We start from the raw sequence: 27,647 nt of genomic DNA, 5'->3' as shown, positions 1-27,647 counted from the left end.
AATTAAATTCAGTCCCCATCAACCACCTCACGCTGGCTACTTTCAGAATTACCTCAGAGCATGCAAGTAATTAATGGCTTCAATTCCAGATGCTCCTTATCTGAAACAATGAAAAAATAACCCTGCGAAAATCTCTGTAGGGCTGTGAATGAATACACAAAAAGGTTGGCAAACTTTGCAGTCCCACTCACAACCTCACCTTCCACGCACCCCCCCAATGCAAAGTGACAAATTTAAAAAGAATGGTAACAAGCCAAGTACATTACTCCCACCCTGTTTGGGTTTACAAGGCAAATTTTTGCTATTCGTTAATCTCGGTGTCAGAATGAGGTTTAATATCACCAGCATACTGTTTGTTGTGAAATTTGTTAACTTTGTGGCAGCCGTACTTTGCAATATATGATAATATAGGAAAAACTGAATTACAGCAAGTATATGTATCAAATAGTTAGTGCAAAAACAGAAACAAAGCATGAGGTAAAAAGATGCAGTCAATGACGATACTACTACGTCAGTCTCTGCTAATGTTACTTATGTTTGTCCCCCACAATTTTAGCCTTTTTTCCCCCTTAAGCACACACTACCAGGCTTAATAGTAATGCTGATTATGCCTTACCCACCCCAGTCTCTGCTCAGGAAAACTTGGACTAAAGTAGCAATTGTGTGCAAGCGAAATAGTCACTGTTTCACTGCTGTGCATCTGAAACGTGGATTTTGGTCACACCTTTAGTACATTTGGTACTCTCACCACGTTGGTTTTGGAAACAACTTGGACAATGGCAAACATCGGTCACCAAGCGGCAAGCTGAATCAGATAACACACTCGATGGCTGCACTTCACTTATGGCCGCAGAGAGATTATTCTGCCAGAGTAACGTCCGTCACACACACACTCACACTCACACTCACACTCACACTCTAATAACAAGGAGTTCGCCAATAAGATTAGGGAACGGATGTAGGGCTAGATTTGCTAAGTTGGCCAGGAATCATGAAGTTGTTATTAATGGAAGAATAATTTGTGTACTCTGAGTAAGAGAGCACATGCGGCTGTGTGTTCGCTCGTAGTTGGTGTTGGCTAAACAGAAGAGGGTAGATGAAATGAGACCATGGGCAATTATTAAGGCAGTTGCACCTGCAAAGCTTCATGGTGTCTGAATAAGGATAGTAGCTGCTATGACCCATATGACTTACTGATGAATAGGCAACTAAGGATTTTAGGTCTGTTTGACGTAAGCAAGTGGAGCTGGTTATGATAACCCCTCAGGGGGCTAAAATTAGGAATGGGAAGGCTATTTCTTTTGTAAGGGGTTTAACAACTGTAACAATTTGCATCATTCCGTATTCACCCAGTTTTAGTAAAATTGCCGCTAAGGTTATAGAGCCGGCAGTAGGGGCTTCGATGTGGGCCTTAGGTAACCATAAAAGTGCTCCTTAGAGCGGTACTTTGACTCGGAACGCAATTAGACAGGCCGCCCATCAGAATTTGTTTGCTCATGAATCAGTATTTAGGAGTTGGGACATACAGCATCTGTGGAAGCGATTCAGCAGTTGAATTTCACAAGGAAAGATTCACTAATATGGCACTAGTACTGGAGGGCCTGTGTCAAAAGATTAGACAGGTTGGGATTGTTTCTCCTGGAGTGAAGGGGGCCGAGGGGAGACTTGAACCAACACACACAAAATGCTGGAGGAACTCAGCCGGTCAGGCAGTGACGATGAAGGCAAATACACAGCTGAGGTTTCTTCTCGAGACCCTTGGATTCACATCACCCAAGCCCTGCTGTAGCTCGTTCTGGACCCGTCCATGGTTCAAAAAGTTCTAAATAATTTAGTAACATTTAATTAAAAAAAAAGGATGCCAAGGAGTGAGCGAATCCCTAGATGGCGACTGGCCAGGCTTCCATAGAGTGGCCCCAACAGGCCACCAATACAACGGCACAGCAAAGTCATTTAATTCGGTGCAACTTTCCTCTGTACTCCCTGCCAGTTGTACACATGATGCTCTGTCATTTATGGCCAGCTTCCTCGGGATTAAATTTGCAATTGGCTGCCTCATTTGTTTAGCCCAGATCTCCACCCATCCTCACATGGGGATTTAATTTCCTTTGCCTCTTCTCCCTTGCCCTGTGCAACACCCACCCCACCCAAGCCTGTCTGATTCCTCAAGTCCTGCCCATCACGGAACGGATTAGCAAGGGAAATGTGCCAGGAAGTGGTGCTGTGACCCTGGCTTGTCGGTGTCTGTCTGCGCTACGTGCTGCTCTAACCCAGTACAATGTGAGGCGACCTTGTTATTTTTGGATAAAGTCAGCTTTTGGCCATGTCTGGGTGTAAAGGCACACTTGTTGCCAGACAGTGAATGGGAAACAGATCTTACAGCTCTGGCTTGATTTAGTCAGGCAGCAGACCTGCAAAAATGCGTTGAGCAGGGAGAAGGAAATGCAAGCGGCATGCCAAATGGTTCTAAAACTGCAGATTTTTAATAAAAAGGAAAAGCCACTGATACTAACAAACTGGAATGTTACAGAACGTTCGGCCTATGACCTTTGAACCTACTCTAAGATCAATCTAACCTCTGCCCTCCTCAATAGCCCTGTTTTTCTATCATCCACGTGACTAAGAGATTCTTAAATGTCTCTACTGTATCTGAACTCACTCATATTCACCTTTTCCACTGTTTTTATGCATTGCACCGTTCTGCAAAACAACACACGTTACTGATAAAACAATCTGGTTGTGATTCCTAGCATTAATCAGCAAAGTGACACAGGATCAGCTCCCAGCTTATAGGAGGGAACACTTCAAAGTGGAAGTTATTATCAGAGTACATACGTGGCACTACATATAACCCTGAGATTCATTTTCTGTGGGCATACTTAGCAAATCTCTAGAACGGTAACTGAAAACAAACTGTGCAAATGCAGATACAAATAAATAGCAATAATTCTGTGTGACTCCTGTATAAACACAACAGAACAGTGACACTGACCAGCCTCAGCAGCTGGTTCATAAACACTATTCATCTTTTGCATGAATATTTCAATTCTTTTCTGAACTACGGTTATTTCTTCATGCCTGCTGTACTGCCGCCACAGAACAAATTCCACAATACAGTGGACTCTGGTTAAGGGGCCCATTAGTTAATCGGGCAGCCACCTATCTGAGACAATTCTTAAAGAACCAAGAAAATAGCCTTCACTTAATTGGGACGCCATGCTGCTTAATTGGGGCAGGAAACTGTTTAGAACAATTTCTAACTAGTGTCAGTCACGCGCATTTGTGTGGGCATTAGACACAGCACCGTGCTTTGAGCTAACAGTTTTTAAATAGCTTTCAGGATTGGAAATGGCAGAAATGGCCGGGAGTGAAAACGAAATAATTTCACTACCTCAACAAGTTAGAAACTATAAAGAATTTGAAGGTATCAACTTAAATGTTACAATAAAAGAAAATGAAGATTTGGAGGATGCTATCGGCAACGGCATTGTATGAAGATAGCCCATTGTCTGCACTAGGTGCCTGCACTGATTTTGTTTAATTACAGTTAAAAGAATGCTACATAGATGAATTCCTCCATCAATAACTACTAGGGAATATACAGCTTTATAGTTATTTAATGATAATGGTAGTGTTCTAATTTGTTCTGTATTTCATTTAAATAAATAACTGTTTACTCAATTATACAGTAGTTTTTTTTTATACCTTTTCAACTACACTCAGATTTTTTACAATCGGCTATTCAAATCTTTATTGAAATTTTTTTAAAACAACAAAAATTCATTCTAAACACTCAAAACTTTGAGAGGCTGCCATTACAGTAAACATTCAATCAGCCAATGAGAGCGCTTTACATGTGCTCTGAGCCACTCACAGCCAATCACGTATTAGTTCCCGCTCTGCCTTCCCCGTGTAAGCAAATGTTCTTGCTCCCTCGCCAACTTATTTCACTTTTTTTTACCCATAATGTCTGGAAAATGGCCTGCAACTTCCAGTGAGGGTAGGAAAAGCATTAGCATGGATGTGAAATTTCTAGGATTTCAGGTAGAACCAGTCATCCAAAACTTTGTTTAATTGGCCACTGATGCAGGATTAGAGGATTTCAGTGATGGCCATGTTGAAGAGTTACTGCATTCTCTTGGTGAGAGCCTTAATAATGAAGAGCTTCGGGAATTGAGTGAATCTGAGAAAACGGACGGAGAAGGGAAAACTCCAGCAAGAAACCTCAGCACAAAATTCCCCAGCACTACCATCACCGTGATCACATAAATCATGGACCAGTTCATCGACTACGACCCTGACGGGGAGCGAAGCAGTAAGGCAAAGAGAGGTGTTCTTGAGGTGATTTCCTGCTACTGAGAACTGCTTCATGAGAGGAAACTTAAGAAAAGGCAGTCAAATCTCGATGCCTACTTGAAGAAGCCAAATTTAGAGAAGGACCCACAGCCTGGTCCCTCCTCTAAGACGTAACCACCACTTGCTTCCCTCCGCTGCTGTTGCCATGTGTCGCTGCTCCACTGATGTACAGATTAGGCCCTTTTGCATGTCTGTTACTCCACAAATCACTGTGTGTACATAAGATGATACATCTCATAGCTCAGGTTCAATTTCTTTTTAAATAACATTACGTAAATGAACACGTGTAACTGATTTTTAATGACCCCGCATAGTACTAATTTACAAAGCTCCAAGAAACACCTCCTCAGCGTTAAGTAGGGTCTGACTGTATTTCCTTGAAACTTCGACTAACCGGGGCAGCCATTTAATTGGGCCAAAATGTTCTGGCCCTGATGTGTCCCAATTAACAGGAATCCACTGCATATGTCAATGACAGTAAACCCGATTCTAATTCAGCTATGTTCACACTGGGTCTGTTAATCCCTTACATCTGATGTAGAGGTGTTGGCAGAGGGACGAATGTTGTCCAGGATAAGGGAAAACTGCTGGATCATCTTTGTGTGTACCTTGGGAAATAGGAGAAGGAATCCTCACTAACTCCTCTCCTCCCAGCAGAGCCCTGAGGGAGGGTGTGACTCTGCTCGTGCTCCTTCTACAAGGAGGTACAACACTGTCCAACACTGACGACAACCTTTCCTCAATGGCGAATTAGAAAATGATTTTGCTTTTTACGATAGTTGAAGAACTTGGAGCAGTATATCAATAAACACACTGAAATCCTGAGAAAGTAGACCTGGACAATCCTTGAGATGGGTTTTGGGTTTTGTCTGGGTACAAACACAGCGCTGTATGGTTTTGTGGACATGATGTGGACAGTGTGCGTGGATTCAGTTGTTCTACAATAATCTGAGTTGTCGGTTGGCTGGGAATCATCTTCCCCTTGGTAACAAGGCTTTTGCTAGCTTATTTCATTCTGGATAAACAACTCCCTGAACCTCACCACTAATGAGACAAATGGGGCTCACAGTATGGCCGATATGCTCTCTTGCTGAGGGTCTTGAACATGTCACTCGACGGCATTCTCTCAAAGTAATCCCACCCAAAATTAATTCCATGATTCAAGCCTCAGTGGAGCAGTGTAGTGCAGCCAGTAGAATTTGTAGCTCCAGCAACCTGGATTGAAACCTCATCAAGGCACCAGCATTGGAAAGGGAGAGCAGTTTCAAGCTCCTGCGTGAGGTTATCTCTGAAGATCTATCTTGGGCCCAACCTATTGATTACAAAGGAGGCACATCAACGAATACATTTCATTTGGAGTTTGAGGTGATTTGGTATGTCACCAAAGACTCTAGTAAATTTCTACAGCTGTACCATGGAGAATACTCAGGATAATGCACAGGATTGGAAAAACCTACAGAAGGTTGCAAACTCAGTCAGCTCTGTCATGGGCACTAGCCTCCTCAGCATCGAGGACATCTTCAAAGGGAAATGTCTCAAGAGGCATCATTAAGGACCCCCATCACAGAGAACATGTCCTCTTCTTAATACTACCAGCAGGGAGGAGGAACACGAATCTGAAGACACACACTCAATGTTTCAGGAACAGCTTCTTCCCCTCTGCCATTAGATTTCTGGACAGACCATGAACCAACCCATGAACAATACCTCACTATTATTGACTCTCTTTGCACTACATACATGAAATCTATAGGTTTTTTTATTACTATGTATTGTACTGTACTGCTGCTGTGACAAATTTCATGACATATGCTAGTGATTTTAAACCTGACTCTGATCCAAGCCATACGTAAGCAGACAGAGGAAGCACAGGGCACCTATAGCGAAAGATGAGATTGACACTTGCATTGCCAATGTGAACCTCTGGATATTTAGAGTCATAGAATACCACAGCGCAGAAACAGGCCCTTTGTCCCATCTAGTCCATGCTGAACTATTATTCTGCTTAGTCCCATTGACCTGCACCTGGACCATAGCTTTCTGTACCCCTCTCATCTCTATACCTATCCAAATTTCTCTTAAATGTTGAAATTGAACCTGTGTCCACCATTTCTGCTGGCAACTGGCACCGCCTTCTGAGTGAAGATATTCCCCTTCATATTCCCCTTAAACATTTCACCTTTCACCCTTAACCTATGTCCTCGAGTTCGAGTCTCCCCAATCTCAGTGGAAGAAAACCTTGCATTTGCTTTATCTATACCACTCAGTGCTGTACCCCTCTATCAAATCTCCACTCACTGTCTTACCTTACAGAGAATAAAGTCCTAACCCACTCAGCCTTTCCCTATACACGTCCTCAAGTCCTGGCAACATCCTTGTAAATTTTCTCTGCACTCCTTTAATCTTATAGATATTTTTGCTGCAGTTCATTGACCAAATCAGCATACAATACTCCAAATTAGGCCAATATCTTATATAGCTTCAATAGAACATCCCAACTCCTGTATTCCATACTTTGATTTATGAAGGCCAATGTGCCAAAAGCTTTCTTGGCAACACCATCGATCCGTATTCCCAGACCCCTCTGAACTCCTCAGTGATCTACTGCTCACTGCGCAAGTACTATCCTGGTTTGACTTCCCAAAGTGAACACCTCACACTTCCCTGCATTAAGTTCCATCTGCTATTTTTCAGCCCATTTTTCCAGCTGGTGCAGATCCTGCTGCAAGCTTTGAAAACCTTCCTCACTGTGCACTAAGCCCCAGTCTTGGTGTCATTTGCAAACTTGCTGACACAGTTAACCACATCATCATCCAGATCATTGATATGGATGACAAACAACTACAGACCCAGCACAGATCCCTGTGGCATTCCACCAGCCACAGGCCTCCAACCATATACTACACTCTCTGGCTTCTTCTGAAAAGCCAATGTCCAATCCAATTTACTACTTTGTCTTGAATGCCAAGCGACCGAACCTTCTTGACAAACTCTCTTGTAAGACCTTGTTAAAGGCCTTGGTAAAGTCCATGTAGACGACATTTACAGAGCTAGACTTCCCTGTGGGACATTTGGTTGGCCCCAAAGTAGAAAAGAAAGAGATGACTCATCCGCTTGGAGTCTTTTGGAAGTGCCTACTCTATTTTGTGCAACGCTTCTTCACACTATTCAGTGAGTTTGGCAGGCTTTGTAAATCCATAGTGAGTTTGTCTTGGTCAGGCTTTGTAAATTACTGGAGTTAAATGCCAGGGTCTGTTTTATCTCACTTCTTCCAAATGTCTTATACCAGTGGGCATGCATGTGAGGTGTGAGGGGCTAAGTTCAAAGAGACTGAGGAGCAAGGTTATTTTTCCTCTAAAATACACGGAGAAATGGAGGTGCCTGGGATGTGCTGCTTGGGGTAGTGGTGGTGGGAGGCAAATATGCTGGAGCTCTTGGAGAAGCACATGAATATGAAGGAAAAGAAGGGACGTGGACATTGTGTAGGCACTGGGATTAGTTTTGTTGAGCACTTCCTCACTAATTTAATCAGCTCAGCACAATATTGTGGGCTGAAGTGTCCGTTGCTCTGCGTATGTTCCTCTGCTCATAAAATTCCACCCCTACCAACTCTTGTCCTTTGATTTTGGCATCTCAGCCACAGAAATCAGGACAACAATCCGGGGACGTGGAAATGTGCTTGCTCACACTGAAACAAACTGGAAAGTTGCACCTTCGGTCATCGCATTAAAGCAAAATTAAAGGTCAACTTAATGACCAAAAACTGGTCTATTGACTCTATGTATACATGAATTCTTTGGGTGCATGGTTATGGAGCAGATAGACATGGCAGAGTTTCACATTTGGAGCAGGCAGAACCTACTGCTCTTGTATATATTACTCTGTCTGTCATCAGCAGCCCACTGAAATGACATGGCACATCTATTTCTCCCTTCTCTTTACATTCCTCTCTCATGGAATGTGTCTGCCAATCTTAAATACCAGCTAAGGATCCACACTTCTGAACTGACTTTGCAATTAATTCACAGTTCAAAACTATATAACATGCTTTAATCAGAGCAAAAAAAAAAATCACGTCAGGAAAAGCACTGGACCACTGGAAAACTCACTGGATTAACCAGAAAATAACCTGAAACCACTAACTGCTTCTTCTCCACAGATGCTGCCTGACCTACTGTTTAAGTCTTCAGAATCAGGTTTATCATTATCATGGACACATCATAAAATAAGTAGTTTTGAACAGAGAATAATGCAAGCCACAAGTTACGAAATAATAAACAAAATGCAAGATAAAAGGAATAACAAGGTAGTGTTAATGGATCATTCAGGAATTTGGATGGCGGAAGGAAAGAAGCAATTCCTAAAGCACAAAATGTGGGTCTTCAGGCTCCTGAGCTTCTCCCTGATGGGAATAATGAGGAAAGGGCATGTCCTGGACGGAGAGAGTCCTCAATAATGGACGCTGCCTTCCAGAGTGCTCGCCTTTCGAAGATGTCCTCGACATTGGGGAGGGTTGTGCCTGTGAAGGGGCCAGGCGAGTCTACAACCCTTCGCAGACTCTTACAGTCCTGAGCTTTGGAACGTCTCAGGCAATGGTGCAACCAGTCAAAGTATTTTTCAATATCGACAGTTTTTGAAATTTTGAGCACATATTAGATAATCACTTGTGACAATTTCTGCTGCAGATGGCATTTATTGATATCCATTTAAGTTGGGGTTTCAGCGAGTGTCGCACATTGCCTGATACAAGTCTGCATTGTTCTGCAGGCTTTCAACGAGTGCGTGCCAACACCTTCAAAGCATTTAGCACAACCGAAGGTACAGGTGTGCACCAGGGCCTATAAATATTGCGAGCAGTATCTGTCTGCAAGATCCTTAGTAAAACAGAGCAATCCTTCTTTTAAGAGTCACACAAAGTTGTCAATACATTTTCACATATCCTCCTGTCACTGGCCAGTGAAATTCTCCATGGTGGGACAGAGCCACAGACAGTCATGAAAGTCCCCTGATTTCTCCTTCCTAAAGTCCACAATCAATTCCTTGTCTTACTGATGCCCTACCCTACTTATCTCCTCAAACAAACCCAGTTTCCCCTCATAACTCAAACTAGGCAGAAGACCAGGTTGGCACAGACTAGATGGGCCAAAAGGCCCATTTCTGTGTGGTAGTGCTTTACAACTTTGACTCTGGGAAATGTTTCATTCCATTTTGGGACAGACTCCTGGCCCCAGTGGGAGAGACATTACCCTTATATCTACAATGCCATGAAATTTGCAAGTTTTTTCATTGAGATCACATCTTACACTTCCAAATAGGTTTAATATGCTTCATCTCCATACGGTGAGCCTCAGCTGCGTGTTCTACGGGAAACGTAAGCCTCTGTAGCTGGTGATATTGTCCCTGTATAGCTGGAGCAAGACTTCTCTGTTCTCAAATCCTCTTGCAGTAAAAGACAATATACTGCTTGCTCGTTGACATCTGGCACCTTTCAAACACCCCCACGCCACTTAAACACATTCCACCATTCTTCTGACTAAATTAAACGTGCCCGCGTGTCAGAGCGGCACGGTAGCATAGTGGTTAGTGGATCGCTTTACAGCAGCAGCTAGGGGTTCGATTCCCGGTGCGGCCTGTATGTTCTCCCCGCGACTGTGGGAGTTTCCTCCCACACTCCAAAGACGTAGAGTTATGGTCAGTGAGTTGTGGGCACACTTTGTTGGCATCAGAGCCATGGCAACACTTTCGGGCTGCCCTGCATAATGCTCACTGACTTGATTGACACAACTGATACATTTCACTGTACACTTTATTGTATGTATAACAAATAAATCTGATCTTTAAATTTCTCCATTGATATTCCACCTGCTGCATCTTCTCTCATTCACTTCACCCGCCTGAAGCCCCTCTGCAGCCCACACTGCCAACCAAGCTTTGTACCACCTACAAACCTGGATATACACATAGAAAAATACAGCAGTGAATGAGCCCTTCGCCCCATAATGTGTACTATCCTATATCAACCTACTCCAAGATCCATCTAACCCCTCTCTCCTGCACAGTCCATAACCCTCCACTTTAATTACATCATGTGCCTAAAGTGTCCTTAATGTTTCACCCTCAACCACGGTCCTGCAGTGTGTTACACAGTCTGCAATGTGTGAAAAAAAGTGACCTCTAATATCTTCCCTAAGCCTTCCTCCATTCATCCTGAGCTGAGATCCTGGGCTCCTCGCCATTGCCGCCCTGGGAAAAAGACACTGGCTATCCTCTATGCCTCTCATAACCTTATACACCTCTATCAAGTTGCTTTTCATCCTCCTCTGCTCCGAAGAGGAAAGCCTTGGCTTGCTCAACCTTTCCTCATAAGACGTGCTCACTAATCCAGCAGCAGCAGCATCGAGGTTAACACCACATGGTGCGAGCAGAATCATCTGCAGCTTAATGTGAAAAAGACTAAGGAGCTGGTGGTGGACCTGAGAAGGGCTAAGGCACCGGTGACCCCTGTTTCCATCCAAGGGGTCAGTGTGGACATGGTGGAGGATTACAAATACCTGGGGATACGAATTGACAATAAACTGGACTGGTCAAAGAACACTGAGGCTGTCTACAAGAAGGGTCAGAGCCGTCTCTACTTCCTGAGGATACTGAGGTCCTTTAACATCTGCCAGACGATGCTGAGGATGTTCTATGAGTCTGTGGTGGCCAGTGCTATCATGTTTGCTGTTGTGTGCTGGGGCAGCAGGCTGAGGGTGGCAGACACCAACAGAATCAACAAACTCATTCGTAAAGCCAGTGATGTTGTGGGGGTGGAACTGGACTCTCTGACGGTGGTGTCTGAAAAGAGGATGCTGTCCAAGTTGCATGCCATCTTGGACAATGTTTCCCATCCACTCCATAATGTACTGGTTAGGCACAGGAGTACGTTCAGCCAGAGACTCATTCTTCCGAGCTGCAACACTGAGTGTCATAGGAAGTCATTCCTGCCTGTGGCCATCAAACTTTACAACTCCTCCCTCGGAGTGTCAGACACCCTGAGCCAACAGGCTGGTCCTGGACTTATTTCCACGTGGAATAAATTACTTATTATTATTTAATTATTTATGGTTTTATATTGCTATATTTGTACATATTCTTGCTGTTCTTGGTTGGTGCGACTGTAATGAAACCCAGTTTCCCTCGGGATCAATAAAGTATGTCTGGCTGTCAGACCCCTTACAGTGCATAACACCAGGTTCAATTCCTGCAGTGGCCTGCATGGAGCTTGTACATTCTCCTCACGACTGTGTGGGTTTCCTCTAGGTGCTCCGGTTTCCTGCCACAGTCCAAAGATGTACCAAGTTAACTGGCCATTGTAAATTATCTCATGGTTAGGCTAGGGTTAAATAGCTGGGTTGCTGATGGCATGGCTGGAAGGACTGAAAGGGCTTATTCCACACTGTATCTCAAAAAAAATCTTCTCTGTACCCTCTTTCAAGCTTCCACATCCTTCTTGTAATGAGGCGACTGATCATGATACTCTGAGTGTGATCTGACCAGAGTTTTACGGAGCTGCAGCACTGGCTCATGGCTCTTGAGCTCAATCCCCCAATCAGTGAAGGCCAACACTCCACACGCCTTCTTAACCACCCTATCAACTTGCCTGGCAACTTCCCAGTTGATTACCTCTTCCAAATCGTCAATACAGATAGTAAACAAATTGAGCCCAGAATCATCGTTGCTGACTCCATTGATAACTGTTGTGTAACTCCCAGCTTTGTCTGTTAACAAATCTTCAGTCCGTGCACTCTAATTCAGGCTAATGATTTATTATGCGGTACTTTATCAAACACCTTCCTAAAGTCCAAACAGACCATATCTCCACTGATTCCTCCGCTGCTACTTACAACTGACAGAGCTGTTCACTTTGAGCTCCCTTTCACAAATACAGGTCAGTTCTGCCCAGTTCTACTCTATTATTATTTTCCATCTGCCCTTTTACTGATTCTTAAAGATCCCAGCATCTTCCCTCCTCTGATGCCTTTAATTGCCTGTTTTTCTCCCCCTCTCCTTAAACATCTCCCAACCTGCAGAAACCATTCTAAAAGCTCTGGGATTTTGGAAGACACAACCATCTCCATACTTGAGGATGCATTTTTTGTCCAGCAGTCCCATTCATTCATCTGGGACCAATCCTCTGATTTAAAAAATGATGCAAATTACTTTGAGCTTCTCTCTGGATCTGCAGTTCTCTCTTTCATAGAACATAAAACAATACAGCACAGTACAGGCCCTTCAGCCCACAATGTTGTGCCGAACCTTTAACCCTGCCTCCCATATAACCCTCCAGCTTAAATTCCTCCGTATACCTGTCTAGTAGTCTCTTAAATTTCACTAGTGTATCTGCCTCCACCACTGACTCAGGCAGTGCATTCCACGCACCAACCACACTCTGAGTAAAAAACCTTTCTCTAATATCCCCCTTGAACTTTCCACCCCTTACCTTAAAGCCATGTCCTCTTGTACTGAGCAGTGGTGCCCTGGGGAAGAGGCGCTGGCTGTCCACTCTGTCTATTCCTCTTAATATCTTGTAAACCTCTATCATGCCTCCTCTCATCCTCCTTCTCTCCAGAGAGTAAAGCACTAGGCTCCCTTAATCTCTGATCATAATGCATACTCTCTAAACCAGGCAGCATCCTGGTAAATCTCCTCTGTACCCTTTTCAATGCTTCCACATCCTTCCTATAGTGAGGCGACCAGAACTGGACACAGAACTCCAAGTGTGGCCTAACCAGAGTTTTATAGATATGCATCATTAACCCGCGACTCTTAAACTCTATTCCTCGACTTATGAACCAAGATGTCAACAAAATAGAGAGAATACAGAGAAGATTTACTAGAATGTTACCTGGGTTTCAGCACCTAAGTTACAGAGAAAGGTTGAACAAGTTAAGTCTTTATTCTTTGGAGCATAGAAGGTTGAAGGGGGACTTGATAGAGGTACTTAAAATTATGAGGGGGATAGATAGAGTTGACGTGGATAAGCTTTTTCCATTGAAAGTAGGGGAGATTCAAACAAGAGGACATGAGTTGAAAGTTAGGGGGTAAAAGTTTAGGGGTAACACCGGGGGAATTTCTTTACTCAGAGAGTGGTCGTTGTGTGGAACGAGCTTCCAGTAGAAGTGGTAGAGGCAGGTTCAGTATTGTCATTTAAAGCAAAATTGGATAGGTATATGGACAGGAAAGGAATGAAGGGTAATGGGCTGAGTGCAGGTCGGTGGGACACTAGGTGAGAGTAAGCATTCGGCATGGACTAGAAGGGCCAAGATGGCCTGTTTCCATGCTGTAATTGTTATATGGTTATATGATGTTTTCACTCGACATTTTCTTTCATTCCCTCACCCCTCAATATAATTTCTTTCTTCTCCATCTGAAAATATTAACACTCAACTTTAGTTAATCTTTTTCTTTTCACTTATCTGTAAAAGCGTTTACCAGCTGTTTTTATGTTGCTGACTGACCTGCTTTGTATTCAGCTACCCTTCTCCTTATCAATGGCCTGTCCTCTGCTCAGTATTATAATCCTCTCAGTTCCCAGGTTACTATGTTTTATGGGAATGTTACAAGGCGTTTCCTTTGATCCGATGCTATCTTTAACTTCTCCTTGTAATCACAGCTGGACTGCCTTTCCTGCTTTCTTTATATCTTTCAAAATAGGGATGCAAACTCCTTGTAAACTATTAATTCTTTAAATATTAGCAGTTTCTGGTTGCCTGTCACGCCCTTTTGAACGAGCTTCCTGATCTACCTCGGCAAGTTTGTGCTTGGTGTGTTTGTAGTTTTATTCAGATCCCAGCCCCTGGTTCCAGGTTGAACAAAAATCACTTTCAATTTTAATGAAACATTCTGCAAAATCATGACCATTGTTTCCTAAAGGCTCCTCGTGCACCAGATTATCCATTAACTCTTTCCCACTGCGAGGTCTTAAATAACTTGTTCTCTCAATGACTCCTAAATGTGCTGACCTATAAAACTATTCACCATACACTGCACTAATTTAGTATCCTAGTCTGTACCCCAGACCTTATAAATCAAAACACTAGACTAAGAACAAAATTATCAGCTCCTGTTACACTATAGCTTTGCTCCAGACCCATAGAAACGTAACTCAGGGCCCACGAGATGCAAGAGGTGCCCAGGGAGCCTTCCTAGTCTCTATGGCAAGGGTTCCCAACCTTTTTTATGCCATGGACCAATATCACTGAGGAAGAGGTCCATGGACCCCAGATTGAGAATCCCTTCTCCAGAGCCTCAGCAATGATGAAACTCAACCACAGTCCCACTGGAATGTCAGCCTGGTTGGAGTACATGGAACCTCAATTAGACAATAGCAAATTCATTGACCGAACCTGATAGTATGAGCCTCAATTTCTCTAACTTCTGGTAACTATTCCCCTCTATTCTCCACCCCCCCCCCCCCCATCTTGGTGGCCTTTCCATCCCTTCTCTTCTCCTCCCCCACCCTTATGGCCTGTCCATCATCTCCCTCTGGTTCCCTAATTCCTCCCCTTTCTTCTCTGGTCCAGTCTCCTCTCCCATCAGATTCCTTCCTTTCCAGTCCTTTACTTCTACTTATCCCCTCCCATATCCCTACTCCTCCATTCACACATCTTCCCTCTTACCTGGTCTCACCTATCACCTGCCAGCTTGTACTCCTCTCCCTCCCCCCCCCCCCACCTCCTTATCCTGTCTTCTGCCTCTTTTGTTTCTAATCCTGATGAAGAGTCTCGGTCTGAAATCTTAACTATTGATTTCCTTTCACAGGTGCTGCCTGACTGAGTTCCTTCAGCAAAGTGTGTCTGTTGCTCAAGAATTCCAGCATCTACCATTGCTCTGTTGAGCAATCCCCTTGCCCCAATACCACAGAAGGCTATGGACTTGATGCTGTGCCCACTGGGGCAAACAGCCTGCTGACATGCTGAACATCAGTCCACCCTACTTATGAACTATCTATCTGAATCATTAACTGTTTCTCCCCAGAATGGCCGAATATGTCCTGCATTCTCTGCCTTCCCATCAGCCACAGCCAAGACTGAACACCACAGAGCCCAGCACATGGAACCATCTCAGCCCAAATGCACAACTGGCCGGCTGGTAGTGTAGTGGCATCAGCCCTGGACTTCGGAGCGAAGGCTCCTGAGTTCGAATCCAGCCGGCTCCCTCCCTTGCACACTTTCCATCCGTGCTGGGTTGAGTGTCGAGCTAGCAACTCGGCCTGGTAAAAACAAGAAAGCCTGCTAAAAAAAAAAACCGTCACGACGGCTTCCCGATGACTCCACTCGAAGTTAAGGGCTTTCTTCTTCTTCTTCAAATGCACAACACCCATAGACCTTTACATGGCTCAGCAGCCACCAGGCAGAAGCCCAACAGTTCCAATTTTCACTTGAACCATAGAAAACATGGATGTTTAGTAAGACAACTGCTCTGCACGTGACAGCAGGAAACTGCAGAGAGTTGTGGACACAGTTCAGCACCTCACGTCCTCTCCATGGACACCGCCTCAGTAAAGCAGCCAGCATAATCAAAGACCCAACCCTCCCTGAACATTTTCTGTTCTCCCGCCTTCCATCAGCCAGAGGACACTGAAGAGAACCAACAGGCTGAAGGATGGCTTCTATCGACTGTTGAAAGATTATCAAATGGTTCCTGAGTGCGATAAGATAGACTCTTGACCTCATAATCTACCTCGTTATAGTCTTGCACATCATCGTTTACCTCCACTGCATTTTCTCTGTAGCTTTTACACTTTATTCTGCCTTGTTACTGTTTTAAGTTGTTCTACCTAATGCACTGTGTAAAGATTTGACCTGTGTGAACAGAACGCAAGGCAGGTTTTTCCACTGCGTCTCAGTACATGTGACAATAATAGACAATTCCACCAACTGTACCAAATCCCAGCACTCGTACTTACAGCCCCAGTGAAGGTGGAACCATAAACCAACTCCTTGAGAAATAGAGCAGTGCAATGGAACTTCACTCGGACAGTTGGGAGAAACACTGAAGGAATATCCTCTGGGCAGAAACCTTGGTTCACGTCATCGTGAGTAGCTTGGTAGCACCACCACGACGGAAGAGGCAAAGCTCTGAAGGATGGATCTGGTTCCGGGGCAGACAGCATGGAGAGTAGACCTACCCATTGAGGTGTACAGGAGCAAAATTGATCAGCTGGTTGAGTGTCTTTTCAATAACAACCTTGGACTCGTCGTCATGCAGACCAGAGAACTAATGGTGGACTCCAGGAAGGGGAAGTTGGGAGAACACAGACCAATCCTCTTCAAGGGGTTAGCGGTAGAAAGGATGAGCAAGTTCAACATCTCAGAAGATCTGTCCTAGACCAAATACATTGATGCAATCACGAAGAACGCCAGTGGCTATACTTCAGGAAGGGTTTGAGGAAATTTGGAATATCACCAAAGATTCTGGGAAATTTCTACAGATGCTTTCTGACTGATTGCATCACCACTGCATGGAGGCTCCCATGGATAGGACTGTAAGAGGTTACAGAGGTTTGTGGACTCAGCCAGCTCTATCTTGGGCACAACCCTCTCTACTATTGAGGAATTCTTGGAAAAGTGGTGCTGGGAAAAGGCAGCATCCATCACGAAGGGCCCTCATCATCCGGGACATGCCCCCTTTTCATTACAATCAGGGAGGAGGTACGGGAGCTGAAGACCCATACTCAATGCTTTAGGAAGTTTCTTCCCCTCCATCAAATTTCAGACAGTCCATGAATTCATTAACTCCACCTCTCTATTCCTCTTTAAAACTACTTATTTTTAACATATTTTAACTTGCAGTACAGTTGTCCCTCGGTATCTGTGGGGGATTGGTTCCGGGACCCCCCGCGGATGCTCAAGTCACTTATATAAAATGGCGTAGTATTTGCATATAACCTACGCACATCCTCTTGTATACTGTGCTTTAAATCATCTCTAGATTACTTATAATACCTAATGCAATGTAAATACTATGTAAATAGTTGTTATACTGTATTGTTTAGGGAATAATGTCAACAACAAAAAAAGTCTGTACATGCTCAGTACAGAAGCAAGCATTGTAGCTCTTCTGGGAACGCCGATGTTCCCTCGGCACCAGCCGATCCCGATTCTCTTGTGATCTTTAAGTTCTTGAGGCTGTAACGCTTTACATAGCTAGCCAGCCATCCCTTACTAGCCTTAAGCTCCTTCCTCTCACTCACAAGTAGCTAACAAACGAGATGCGAGGCAAACAATGCTCAAACGACGAGTGCTGGAGAGAGACTGAGGTGAGGATCTGTGAAACGGCGGGAGGCTACAGGGTATGCCTACACATCATTTCATTCGCGTGGATTCAGCGTACTGCTCGGCACATGGCCAATTCAAGTTTTGCTTTTTGGAACTTTCTGGAATTTCTTTTTCCAAATATTTTTGATTCACGGTTGGTTGAATCCGCGGATGTGGAACCCGCGGATATGGAGGGCTGACTGTAGTTTGTTATGCCTGCACTGTTCTGCTGGTCCAAGAAGAGCAAACTTCACAACTTATGTCAGTGACATTAGACCTGCTTCTGATTTTCATATTCCACCTGTGACAGGTACACCCGTCAATGATAACATTGGTCGAGAGATCACCCCACAGGCCCTGTGGAGACCAAGTCCCATCTTCACACGGAGGACACCCTCTGCCATGATGTGTGGTCTAATACTCAAGCCAAATCATGCTGGGATGGATTCAGAACAGATCTGGCTCCTCAAAGCCGGGCGTTCATGAGACCATCACTTCTGATCTGTAACACCAACTCTCTAACTCATCAAGCCACCAGGATCAAGCCTGGTTCAATGAGCTGGTGCCAAGTTAAGTTTCCTGTGAAAGCATCTTACTCCTCTTAGGTTGTGAAAAAAACAATTCGCTGTTTCATTTTGTGAGTAAAGGTAGTAATTAAGTATATTTTAATTATGGCTGGGGTTTAAGAAATATTGAGGGGTGGCAATGCATGCCAAGTGTCAAAAAAAACCATTTTGCACATGACAACTTGGGCACTTGTTTGGCACCTCTGGCTGGTCCTCAGCACATAACACCAAGCTTAACTATCTTCTGCTGCTTTTGGAGACTTCCCTTCAGTAAACAAAGGCAGAACGGGGGATGTTCACTGATGATTGTATGATAATCAGTTCCATTCACAATCCCTCAACTAATGAGGCCTTCATCCAGCAAGGCCTGGATAGCATTCAGATCCAAATAAAAAACACACAAAGCCCTGGCACCCATGGGAACACCGATCAATCCAAGCCCGGAATCCGCTGAACCATACTGGGCTGTAGCCTTGACATCTAAGATTCAAGATGGTGCCAAGCTGTGGTGTCCATTGAGGTCACAGTTCAGTGTTTTTTCACAACAAGAGAGAATCTGCAGATGTTGGAAATCTGAGCAACACACAAAATGCTGGAGGAACTCAGCAGGCCAGGGAGCATCTATGGAAAATAGTACTGTCAGCGTTTCTAGGGCCGAGACCCTTCGTACTTTTTTTTAGGTTAGTAGGGATGGTTTTGGATACTGAGAGGGGTGATAGAGTTCAGGTTAGGGTTTAGGGACAGGGTTGTGGGGATTTAGAGGATAGGCTGGAATTTAAGCCTCCACTCTGTGTTCAAAGGCCAGTGGCGAATGCATGGTCAGATAGGATGTGAGGGGTCCTGTCACTGGCGAGACCAGAGTTCAAGGGCTGGTTTTCGTGGTCCCGTCATTAATAAGTCTGAATTCATGGCCTGGAGTTCAGGGCCTCACCTAGGGTCCTCACTTGTGTTCATCTGTGTCCTGGGTTGATTGCAGGTCTGGAATGAAGTCCGAAGGTCAGTTAGAGGTCAGAGGCCCAGGGTCTGTGAATCCATGAGTCTGCTGGACAGCCGGTCCTGGGGTTAGAAGACTCCACAAGTGCTTAGGATGGAGGGAGGAATGGGGCTTGTTTTCCTGTTGTTGTTTGTAGAGTTCCGTGCTGCTCTGCCAAAAATTGTGGGCATCCTATCTTTGGTGTCAGAATGCGACACCTGGGGGCTGCCCCCGGTACATCCTTGGGTGTGTTGGTTGCTAACACAAATAACACATTTCATTCTATGTTTTAATGTACACGTGATTGAGGAATCTGAACATTACCAAGACCCTGGTACAAACAAAAGAAAATCTGCAGATGTTGGAAATCCAAGCACCACACACAAAATGCTGGAGGAACTCAGCAGGCCAGGAAGCGACTATGGAAAAGAGTACAGTTGACGCTTCGGGCTGAGATCCTTCATCAGGACTGGAGAAAAAAATACGAGAAGTCAGAGAAAGAAGGTGGGGGGGGGGGGAGGGGAGGAAGAAATAGAAGGTGGTAGGTGATAGGTGAACCAGGAGTGGGGGAAACCGTGAAGTAAAGAGATGGGAAGTTGATTGGTGAAAGAGGTAAGGGGCTGAAGAAGGGGGAATAGGAGAGGACAGAAGGCCATGGAGGAAAGGGAAGGAGGAGGAGCACCAGAGGGAGGTGATGGGCAGGTAAGGAGATAAGATGAGAGGGGGAAATGGGAATGGGGAATGGTGAAGGGGGGGTCATTACCGGAAGTTTGAGAAATCAATGTTGATGCCATCAGGCTACTCAGACAGAATAAGGCGTTGCTCCTCCAACCCGAGTGTGGCCTCATTGCAACATCAGAGGAGGCCATGGACTGAATGTTGGAATGGGATTAAGAGTGGGATTAAAATGGGTGGCCACCGGGAGATCCTGCTTTTTCCTCGCAGGTGCTCGGCAAAGCGGTCTCCCAATCTACGTCGGGTCTCACTGATGCACAGGCGGCCACACCGGATACAGTTGATAAAACTCACAGATGAAGTATTGCCTCACTGTTTGGGGCTCTGAATGGTGGATCCTGGTATGCCATCCAAAGCCCATGATACAATACCCCCACCCTTGGTATGCATTGAACATTCCTCCAGCCAGTCATCACCCTTGTCCCAGCCCAGTGTAACACCTAGAACCTGCTGATCAGTGCTATCGCTTCAGCCCTAACTGAGAAATATCCTTACCTCAGAGCTCACGAGTTAATATTGCAACCCCAGTGCCCAATCAAACCACCCTGGTGCCCGAGACATTACCCCAGCAATCGGTTCAAGACCCTTCAGGGGAAAACACTTTACACAGAAGTTGCTGGGACTTGAGGATCTGTTACAGGGATAGGTTTTAAATGGGTTTTAATTCCCTGGAGTATAGGAGAATGAGGGAAGACCTTACAGTGGTACACAAAATTATGAGGGATATAGACAGGTTAAATACACGAAAGCATTTTCCCCTCAGGTTGTGTGAGACCAGAACTAGAGATCACAGGTTTAGGATGAAAAGATGAAATATTTAAGGGGAACTTGAGGGGGTGCTTCTTCACTCCACAAGACATAGGAATGGAAAGAAACAGGCCATTTAGCCCATCCAGTCTGTTCTGTCAGTCCATCATGGCTGATTTATTATCCCTCTCAACCCCTTTCTCCTGCCTTCTCCCTGTATCCTTCAATGCCCATAATAATCAAGAACCTCTTTAAATATACTCAATGACTTGGACTCCGCAGTTGTCTGTGGAGTGAATACCACAGACTCACCAGACTCTGGCTTAAGACATTCATCCCCTTCTTTATTCTAAATGCATGTCCCTCTATTCCAAGGGTTCCCAGCCTGGGATCCACAGACCTCTTGGCTAATAGCACAAGTACATAGCATAAAAAAGGTTGGGAATCCTTTCTCTATTCTGAGGCTGTGCCCTCTTATCCTAAACTCACCCACTACAGGAAACATTGTCCCCACATTCACTCTATCTAGGCCTTTCAGTATTCAACAGGTTTTAATGAGATCCCCCCCCCCACCCCCAAAGCATTCTTCTAAACTCCAGTGAGTACACGCTCAGAGTCATCAAATGCTCCTCATTCATTAACACTTCCATTCTTGGAATAGTTTTTGTGAACCTCCTCTGGACCCTCTCCAATGTCAGCACAGCTTTTGTAGATAAGGTGCCACAATTCCTGCTGCTGACTGTAAGGAGTTTGTACGTTTTCCCCGTGACTGTGTGGGTTTCCTCCCACTGTCCAGAGATGTGCCGGTTGGTAATTTAATTGGTCATTGTAAATTATCCCGACATTAGGCAAGTGTTAAAATTGGGGGTTGCTGGGCGGTGCAGCTTAAAGGGGCAGAAGGGCCTACTCTGCATTGTATCTCAATAAATTGCTCACAGTACTTCAACTGTGGTCTGTCAAATGCCTTGTAAAGCTTCAGCATCACCTCCTTGCTCTTACATTCTAGTTCTCTTGAAATGAATGCTAATATTACATTTGCCTTCCTTATTAGACTCAACTTCAAGTTAACCTTGAGAGAATCCTGCACGAGGACTCCCAATTCCCTTTGCACCTCTGATTTTTGAATTGACTCCCCCTTTAGAAAACACTCCACACTTTTACTCCTTCACCAAAGTGCATGAACATACACTTCCCTACACTATATTCCATCTGCCACTTCTTTGTCCATTCTTCCAATCTATTTAACTCCTTCTTCAGGCTTGCGACTTTCTCTACACTACCTGTCCCTCCACATATCCTCAAATCATCCGTAAACCAGGCTACAAAGCCATTAATTCCACCCTCCATATCATTGACATAGTCACTGGCAGCCAACCAGAAAAGGCCCCTTTTATTCTCACTCTTTGCCTCCTGCCAAGTGGCTAATCTTCTATCCATGCTAGTATAATTCCTATAATACCATGGGATCTTATCTTGTTAAGCAGTCTCATGTGTGGCATCACGTCTAAGGCCTTCTGAAAATCTAAGCAAACAGCATCCATTTTCTCTTCTTTGTCTATTGTGCCTGTTAGTTGCTGAAATAATTCCAACAGATATGTCAGGTAAGATTTCCCCTTAAGGAAACCATATCGACTTTGGCCTACATTTTCATGTGCCTTCAAGTACCCCAAAACCTCATCCTTAATAATGGACTCCAACATCTCATCTTCCCAACCAATGGCCTACAATTTCTTTTCTTCTGCCTCCTTCTCTCCTTAAAGAATGGAGTGACATCTGCAATTTGAGTCCTCTGGAACGATTCCAGAATCTAGTAATTCTTGAAAGATCATTACTAATGCCTTCCAATCTCCTCAGCTACCTTTCTCAGAAACCTGGGGTGTAGTCCATCTGGTCCAGATGACTTACCTACCTTCAGACCTTTCAGTTCCCAAGCACCATCTCCTTGGGAAAAGCAACTACATTCACATCTGACCCCTGATAATCTTGAATTTCTGGCATACTGCTAGCACCTTCCATAGTGAAGACTGATGCAAAATACTTATGTTTGTCTTCCATCTATTTGTCCCCATTACTACTTCTCCAGCATTATTTTCAGTGGTCCAATATCCACTCTGGCCTCCCTTTACTTTTTATATATCTGAAAAATCTTTTGGTATCCTCTTTTATATTATTGGCTAGCTCAGCTTCATATTTCATCCTTTCTCTCCTTATGAATTTTTTAGTTGTCTTCTGTTTTTAAAAGCTTTCCAATCTTCTAACTTCCTACTAATTTTTGCTATATTATATTCCCTCTCTCTTGCTTTTATGCTGGCTGACTTCATCCTCCCTTTAGAGTAGTTCTTCATCTTTAGGATGTATCTACCCTGCACCTTCTGAATTGCCCCCAGAAACTCCAGCCATTGCTGTTCTGCCATCATCCCTGCTTGTGTACCCTTCCAATCAACTTTAGCCAGCAACTTTCTCACGACGATAATTCCCTTTACTCCACAGTAGTATTGATACATCTGATTTTATCTTCTCCCTCTCAAAATGCAGGGTGAATTCTATCATATTATGATCACAGTCTCCTAAGGGATCCTTTATCTTCAGCTCCCTAATCATATATGGTTCATATCATAACACCCAATCCAGAATAGCTGATCCCCTGATCCAGAAATTTCTACCTTGGAGGTCCTGCTCTTCAGCATCTTCCCCAACTCCCTGTTCACTTAGTGCAGGGCCTGTTCCTCCTTTCTACCCATGTCACTGGTGCGAATATGCACTACGACCTCTGGCAGCTTACCCTCCCTCGAGAACCTTTTGCAGCTGCTCTGAGTCACCCTGGACCCGAGCACCTGGGAAGCCACATACCATCTCTTCCATGGCCACAGGATCTCCTGTTTATCCCCCTAACTATTGAGTCTCCTACTATCTGCCCGACTTCACCCTTCCCTGCTGGGCTTTAGAGTCAGCCACAGTGCCACTGTCCTGGCTGCTGCTGTACCCCCGATGGGTCATCCCCTCGCTGTATCCAAAGAGGTATATTTGTTGCTGAGGGGAATGGCCCCAGGGCAACCCTGCGCTAACTGCTTCCTTCCCTTCCTTCGCCTGGGGGTCACCCATCTACTATCCCATACCTGAAGCCTGAACTCTGGGTGTGACCACCTCAGTAGAAGTCTCAGCTATGAGGTTTTCAGCCTCCCCGATGGTCCCAAGTGCATCCATCTCCAGTTCCTTGACCTTGTCAGTCAGGAGCTGCTGTTGTTCCTAGAGATGTAATAATCGAGACTGTTAGGTACTCTGCAGTCCCACATCTTATAGAAAGAGCATTCCACAGCCTTAACTACTATCCTGCTTACACTTGTTATACCTCTGCCTTTAAGTTTAGAGTCTAGCCTGCACTTGTTCCCACCCGTCCAGCTGCTCCAAAGTCCATTCCACTTGCACCACTTCTGCCAAGTCCTCAAGAGATTGTTATCATTACAGCCAGCTGAAACGTTCCAAAAAACCCTGAGCTCTTTTTAAACCTCATGCTGCCTCACAGATGAACGACTTTGTGCAATGATGGCAGCTTGCCACTCAGAGGGTGGCGTCAGTGGGGAACAAGCAGCCAGTGGAAGTGGTAGATGTGGGTTTGATTGTAATATTAAAGAGAAGTTTGGAGAGGTACATGGAAGGGAAGGGGCGTGGAAGGCTATGATCCTGGTGTAGACAGATGAAACTAGGCAGAAGACCAAGCCAGCTGGACTAGATGGGTCAATGATCCTGGTTCAGGGCTGCTTGCTCTACGACTTTCCCCATTGGATTGAAAAATGCATTTTATTCCCCCAACCCCTCTTGCCCCAAATCCCAAGATGGTTTTCCTGAACCAGTTTATAAAATTGAAATCTAAGGTAATTGAAAGAAGAGGCCCAAGTTTGTAAAGAGTGGGTATTACAGTCATAACTAAGTTACTTCATTTACATCCTGTCTCAGTGATGCAATGCACTGGGAGGTCTCTGGCCTAAAGTTGAGTAGACAATACCAATAATTTATCCAACCAGAAGTTCTTTAAAATAAGTACACTCCTTTAGAACAGAGAGAAGGAGGAGGAATTTCTTTAGCCAGAGGGTGGTGAATTTGTAGAATTCATTACTACAAACCACTGTTGAAGTTAAGTCATTGGGTATATTTAAAGCAGAGGTTGATAGGTTCTTGATTAGTAAGGGCATCGAAAGTTATGGGCAGAAGGCAGGAGAATGGGTTTGAGAGGGATAATAATTCAGCTGTGATGGATGGTGGAGTAGACTCGATGGGATGAATGGTCTAGTTATACTCCCATGTTTTATGATGTGAATTGAGCTAAGGCTGAGTCTAGCTGAAGGAGCAGAACCACCAAAGGAAGGACGTGGACAGGAATGACCTGGTCACCAATCCCAAACCATCAGATATCTCGACTTTTAGGAGTTGAGCCAGGAGGAAGAGTCTGGAGAATGCACAGCAGACTGAGATTCCCAGGATTAGATTCCAATCTTTTGTGCCAAAACCGGGATTGTGACAATAAAATCTCACGCTTGCACAGCAGTGTGCGTGGGACAGTGAACCATCAACACCGGCTCCCTAGGTCATTTAGGCTCTCTTCTTGCACTACTTACTTAATTTTTAAATATATATTTCTTATTGTAATTCATGATATGTCTTATGCATTGCACTGTACTGCTGCCACAAAACAACATATTTCACGACATACTGAATGTTAATGATAATAAACCTGATTCTGATTCACCAGACACATCTGTGATCACATTGACGGATGAACCCATCTACAAATCCCATCGTGTGAGCCTAACGCATTATAGTAGCAGCTTCAGAGACAGCGTCCCACCCAAGACATAGGAGCAGAATTAGGCCATTTGGCCCATCGAGTCTGCTCTGCCATTCAATCATGGCTAATTCCTATTTTCCTCTCCTCAGCCCCACTCCCCGGCCTTCTCTGCATACCCTTTGATGCCGTGTCCAATCAATTCTTTACCATGAACAAGGAGACATTTCTGACTTTACCAAAATCATGGGGGCTAATGGTGAACAAGGGCTGACTATTCACTCTGGCCAACATTTTTACTTAAAAAAAAATTAAAAATAACCTTGAGCACAGCAAAGTGGTGCAGGTGAAGAGTGGAGCTACTCCTGAACTGTTTCTGCCGACTGCAGACAGCGTCTCCAGATTCCACTGTCCTCAAGCAGCAAAGTTTCTTCCTCACTCTGTTCATTTGAAACTATCAATAATCAAAACTATGCCAGTCGCATCCAAAACGGCGACTTCCTCCCTAATTAGATTCCATGCAAAAGCTGGCGGCCATTTGAACTTGCCCTTTCCTTCCCCTCATTGGCTGGTCTTGGAGAAAAATATGCTGAACGGACAAAGGTTTCTGTTTGCCTAGCATCACATCTCATCATTAATAAACGTGATTAACAGCCTGCCTGCAAAGGGTAGCCGGAGTCATGGAGTGTTTTACTCCCACACGTGAAGCAGACATAGAAATACTTCCTTTACATACATCAATTATTTATTTTCTAGGCACGACCTTTCAGTGTGATTTGTATTGGACCCCGAATCTGGCACAATGGAACTTTACTACCCCACCCCTTACCAACACGTTCTTAGCCACCCACCCCCCACCTCCACCTCCCAGTCAGGGCTGGTTTGTCACACTGCTGCTGGTTTGTAAGGTCAGGAATGTTAACCAGGTAAATGATTCCCTTTGCACTATATTTAAAACCTGACAAGGAATTTAACCTCCTGCACTATAATTAGACCTGGGAAAAATGCAATTCTCTCAAAACCAATGCAATATATATTAAATATATATCATATACTGCATAATATACACTATAATACACACACACTCACACAGATGACAAACTTGTGGGTACATTACCTCATTGCCTTTGACAGCAGGACAAAGGGAAAGGGATCAATTATTCTTCAGGATTTTATATGTAACCATTCAGCCCACGATGGTTATGCTTAGCAAAAATAGGAATTAGTGAGATTAAAGTTTACGGTCCACTAAAGGGTTACATCAAGTACTTCCCCTCTGCCTCTGCTACCCTCAGGCAGTGTGCCCTTTGCCCCGTCTATGGAGACCTTCAGTACTAGCAGTTCAACGTATAGCCACAGAGTGGTGCTGCTCACGGGCCAGTGCACCAGACTGCCCACTTTCTAACCCTACTGGGTCTTTGCAAAGATAATCATGAACCCCGGCTGATGGTCAGGCCTGACGGGACTCCATTTCAACACCAGCCGTGACTGAGTGGCCGCTGCTCTGCTCGAGTGGAGAGGCTTATGTGGGGTCTTGCTTCGCTTGTAGACCCGATTCCCTTGGGCTGATGCCCTGGATTGGGTTATAATGACATTACAATCGGTGCGGTGGTCTTCATCTGCTCACGAGGTCGCAGGAGAAGCCGAGAGGGAGTGGAAGTTGGGCACATTCAGACCCCCGTTACCTTTGACAGCTAGACGAAAAGGGCAATTGCTCTGCAGGGGTTTTGGGAACCTCCTCATCCTCCAGAGGAGACAAGAATAACGTGAGGGGCAGGCCTGCAACCAGGAACAAAAACATGTGCACAGACACCCACCGCGGCTCTCGGCTTGGCTGAGTTCCAGCTGTTGCTGCAGCTGGAGCAGGAATCAGGAAATTGCAAAGCTTGACCTCGCCTCAAATCGTGCCACACTTGTCTCTACACAAGGGGACTGCAACACTTCAGCCAACAGTAATGAACAATCCCCCTGCAATAATCAATTCGCACAATATTCTCAAAGAAGCACTTCACTAGTTCAAAGACAGGCTGCAAACACATGTTTGCATACTAGCCATTTCCTCCAGCTTTACGTTGAACACTTGAAGTGATTCCACTTGGACGCACTGGCAGGGCGTTTTGCTTTGCGTCCGAACTTCGAGGGGGCACTGCTGGAAAAGACCACATTTACTCTTTGGTATAGATGTGATTAAG

At 44.7% G+C, this 27,647-nt stretch overlaps 1 protein-coding gene and 1 pseudogene across 2 annotated transcripts in view; both read right to left on the bottom strand.

Annotated features, from left to right (window-relative positions):
* Window positions 1-27,647, bottom strand: part of prickle1b (prickle homolog 1b) — a 181,900-nt gene that overhangs the window by 148,543 nt on the left and 5,710 nt on the right. The window lies entirely within an intron of this gene.
* LOC140734019 (NADH-ubiquinone oxidoreductase chain 4-like) lies at window positions 911-27,620 on the bottom strand (annotated as a pseudogene).

Source organism: Hemitrygon akajei, chromosome 10 (assembly GCF_048418815.1).
Source record: "Hemitrygon akajei chromosome 10, sHemAka1.3, whole genome shotgun sequence".
Lineage (NCBI taxonomy): Eukaryota > Metazoa > Chordata > Chondrichthyes > Myliobatiformes > Dasyatidae > Hemitrygon > Hemitrygon akajei.
Note: the sequence above shows the minus strand (reverse complement) of the source record. Positions and strands in the feature narration are given on the sequence as shown.